Genomic DNA, 4,873 nt, shown 5'->3' on the forward strand with positions numbered 1-4,873 from the left:
GTGACCAATAGTGATGGTCGCAAGTTGACATATTTCTTGTAGTGGTATTGGATTAGAATCACTTCTGCATTACAAAGATAATCTCACTTGTTTTTATGTTTTGATGCATGCCAGGTATTGAACATTATCAAATTGAATATGAGAATGGGCACAAGAGAGGAATATTGCGGAACAATCCACTGGCTAACAAACTTGGCATGGTGGAGGATGGCCTATCTTATTCACCCATCAAGGTGCTTGCAATAACTTGGCAAGGTTGTATTGGTCGCACATATTTTGCATCTGACCTCTTGCATTACTTCTACTTTGTACACCATCTGCTTAGTTTAAGCATCATATATGAGTATATGACATACCTATCCATTATCTGTACCTATTCCATGTGTCGTCATACTATGTTTTTCCAGTCAAATATTGTTCTTACGTAATAGATGTCCAAAAGGAAGAGGGTGAGTGCAGATCCTCAAGGAGTACAAACTAGGTATTTGGAAAAGGTAGTGATACCTGTTAAATCAGATAGATCAGTAGTCACAGAAAAAACAGGCCCAACTGTACCACACTTTACCCCTACTCCACTGGCCAAACCCTTATTAGAACTGCTGAGAGCCCAGCGTCAGGTACTGTCTATGATATCAATTCAAAATTTGAACTCCTAAATTTCTGCATGTGCCTTACCTTCTCTCTTGTATGAAAACTAATTTCAGATGAATGTCCTTGCTCAAAGGATCATACGATCTCACAACAATACTGGGCTCTGCATTTCTCTTGTCAGTACCTCTTGCCCTTTTGCCTTGTAACGATGTACTTAATTAATTGCTATTGATTATGTATCATCAGTCTGCACCTGAGCTTCATTATCCTCTTTTTCTTCCAATATTATTTGATCTATATTTACTCTTGGCAAAATGTAGAATTATGGCAACGCTTATAAAGAATTTTTTGTGGGGAATTTATCGAATTATCCTTTCATCAACATGGAGAAGGGCTTTGTCTAGCCCGTGTTAACATGTAATGTAAGTTCATCCTTCTCAAGCCTTCAACTTTTTTCTAGTATAGATTTGGATAGGCATCATTTCCTCCGCTGCTGTTTACTTTGTTGTTCACATCTGATTGGATGTTTGCAACAACTACCAGTTTTAAATTCTAGTTGTAAAAACATGTTCCTTATGCAGAACGAATCCATTTATTTGCTTATATAATTGTGAAACCTATTACGTGTCTCCTTGTTTCTCTTTCTGAGTCGTATCTCTTATGCCAGGCAGAGCTTTAGGGAAGATAGTGAGCCAAACCATCTTGATGACAGCAAGATAACCCCAAGGTCCTATCTTGATGAAGACAGTGAGTTGAAGATACTCACCAGCAGGTCTGAGACAACCTCTGTGCAGTGGCTGCCTCAATCAGTTCGACTTCTCCAGTCTCAACTTAAAGCGGAAAGGCTTGCTTCAGCTCAGCTCCGACTTGAAGTCAAAGATATACTGAAGATGTTAGAGGACTGCCTTGCGCACTATGGTGCCATACAACTAGGGATGGCGCATCTAACATTGACACAACTGAGGTCTAATCAGCATGTTTGGCTGCTTGTGGGGCCGTCCTGGCCAAGCTAGTGCCTTCTGAAGTGCTCTCAGTTTTGTATATTCTTTTGCCGGCGCGTTTATTTGCACTGGTGGCGAACTTTCATGCCCAGTGACGTAATATGTGTAATAGTCATGATAGCCTAGTGGAAGTTGCTTGCTTATTTATTTCCTTGTTGTCTTGTTTATTTGTTTGCTTGTAGTGAGTGCAGTTCTTTTTCTGTGATTTGCTAGTGGCTGCAATAAGCTATTTTTTAAAACTAGGCCACAATAACCATGGGCTACATATTTACCGTAGTGACACTGGGCCTCCTACGGGCCGTAGAAACAGTGGGCCTTCTATGGGGCTTAGAAACTATGGGCCTTCTACGGGCCATAGACACAATGGGCCTTCTTTATGAAGTATTCATGCTATTATATTATCCATCTAGGATGTTTTATATGCTTTTATATGCTATTTTATATGATTTTTGGGACTAACCTATTAACCTAGAGCCCAGTGCCAGCTTCTGTTTTCTCCTTGTTTTTGAGTTTTACAGAAAAGGAATACCAAACAGAGTCCAATTGACGTGCAATTTTTGAAGAATTTTTATGGACCAAAAGAAGCCCCTGGAGTGCAGGAGTTGGGCCAGAAGAGTCTCGGGCTTCCCACGAGGGTGGGTGCGCCCCCTGCCTCGTGGACAGCCTGGAGACCCCCCTGACTTGAAATCAACGCCAACCTCTCCTATAAATAGAGAAACCTTCGGGAAATAACCTAGATCGGGAGTTCCGCCACCACAAGCCTCTATAGCCATGAGAAATCAATCTAGGCCCTCTTTGGCACCCTGCCAGAGGGGGCCAAAATCACTGGAGGCCATGGAGGAGGATCCCGGAGGGGCCATCATCGCCATGAAGGCCAAGGACCAGAGGGAGAACCTCTCCCCATCCAGGGGGAGGCCATGGATGAGGAAGCACAAGGGGAGGACCTCTCCTCCTCTCTCTCAGTGGTGCCGGAGTGCCATCAGGAGGGGAATAATCGCCGCGGTGATTGTCTTCATCAACATCAACATCAACATCATCATCATCATCACAACCCTCATCTCTTTTACGCGGTCCACTCTCCCGCACCCCGCTGTAATCCTACTTGAACATGGTGCTTTATGCCACATATTATGATCCAATGATGTGTTGCCATCCTATGCTATTGTGAGTAGATATCTTTTGTCTTTGGGTTGATTGATGATCTAGATTGCTACGAGTTGTATGTTTTATTTGGTGTTGTCCTATTGTGCCCTCCATGTCGCGCAAGCATGAGGGATTCCCGCTGTAGGGTGTTGCACTACGTTCATGATTCGCTTATAGTGGGTTGCTTGAGTGATAGAAGCATAAACCCGAGTAAGGGGGTTGTGGCGTATGGGATAAAGGGGAGTTGATGCTTTAATGCTATGGTTGGGTTTTACCTTAATGATCTTTAGTAGTTGCGGATGTTTTCTAGAGTTCCAATCATAAGTGCATATGATCCAAGAAGAGAAAGTATGTTAGCTTATGCCTCTCCCTCATATGAAATTGCAATGACGACCACCGGTCTCGTTAACAATTGCCTAGGACAATTCTGCACACAGATCCATCATTATTCTAGACTTGCTATTTATAATATTCAGTAATATATTCTAACTTTATGATCACAGCACCTACTTTTATATTTTAGCTCTCCGATATCATGCAAAGTTATCCTCTTCATACCCACAACGTAGTTTTATTTCTCGTATCTAGTTGGAAGCAAACGTTCGGTGTACATAGAGTCATATCAGTGGCAGATAGGGCTTGAGAGAATATTTATCTTACTTTTAGCTCCTTGTGGGTTAGACAGTCCATACTTATCACTTCCACCTTTGTAAATTGCTACGATGAATCCCTGCACTTGGGGATTATCAAGCTCTTTTCTGGCACCGTTGCCCGGGAGAAATAGCATGAGGTTGATATTCTCGTGTGTGCTTGTTTGCTTTCTTCACTAAGTAGATTTCCTTTTTACTTTTTGTTTATGATTAGTTGTGGGTGAAACATACAAAAAAATTGAAGAATGAAAATACCAAAAAAATAATAGTTGCCTCTCATGCCTCAAAAGTTTTTCAAAAAGAGAAGTGATTGGAAAGTTATGCATTGAAGAAGTGAGGGTCGACCTTGAGCACTTGTGTTCATGCTCACGGAAACAATGTAGAATTTTTCATGGAAGTATCTCTGTAAATAATTATCCCCTTGTGCATATCCAGTGTATTATTAAAATAATGTGCCAAGCTTTGGTTTTAGGATGATTAGATTGCTTGTTTACTATGTGCAGAACAAAAACAGAAACTTTGGATGTAGCGCGTGAATTTACATTTTTTACTGGAAAGTCAAATGGGTCTGAAACTTTTTCCACCTTACTTATGTACAAAGTTTTCAAATTTTCTTATTTATTTCATAATTGTTGGAGTTACATTAGTTTACTAAACTTCCAGATTACTACAGACCGTCCTGTTTCTAACAGATTCTGTTTTTCGCGTGTTGTTTACTTATTTTGATGAATCTATGGCTAGTATAGGGGGGTATGAACCATAGATAAGTTGAAATACAGTAGGTTTAACACCAATATAAATAAATAATGAGTTCATTACAGTACCTTAAAGTGGTAGTTTGCTTTATTACACTAACGGATCTCACAAAGTTTTTGTTAAAGTTTTGTGTGGATGAAGTGTTCGAAGATCGAGGACCTATCAATATGAGAAGAATAAAGAGAGGCAAGATTTAAAGATTGGGGATGCCAAAGGAACCCCATGTAAATATTTCAAAGGATACTCAAGCATCTAAGCTTGGGGATGCCCCGGTTGGCATCCCATCTTTCTTCTTCAACAAATATCGGTATACCTCGGTTTTTCTTTTGTTCACATGATTTGTGTCCTTTGTGTTTTTGTTTTTTTTTCTTTAAGAACCATGCTAGTATGATATAGCCATTCATTGATTTATAGAATACTTCATGTGCTTCACTTATATCTTTTAAGTACGATCTTATAGAATTGTTCTTTGTGCTTCACTTAAATCATTTGAGTATGGTTTTATAGAACGCTTCGTGTGCTTCACTTATATATTTTGAGCTTGGATATTGGTTGGTCTATATTAATTGTAGAATTCTCCATGAAATTCACTTATATCTTTTGGAGTATGAATAATACTATCATCTAAAGTAGGTTTGGAAGAGTGTCAACTTTAGGAATTAGTGATCCCACTATTTCGAATGAGAAGAATTTTGCTTATGTGGAGAGTAGAAAATTTCTATGCTTGTAGAT

Source organism: Triticum dicoccoides, chromosome 3B (genome assembly GCF_002162155.2).
Source record: "Triticum dicoccoides isolate Atlit2015 ecotype Zavitan chromosome 3B, WEW_v2.0, whole genome shotgun sequence".
NCBI lineage: Eukaryota > Viridiplantae > Streptophyta > Magnoliopsida > Poales > Poaceae > Triticum > Triticum dicoccoides.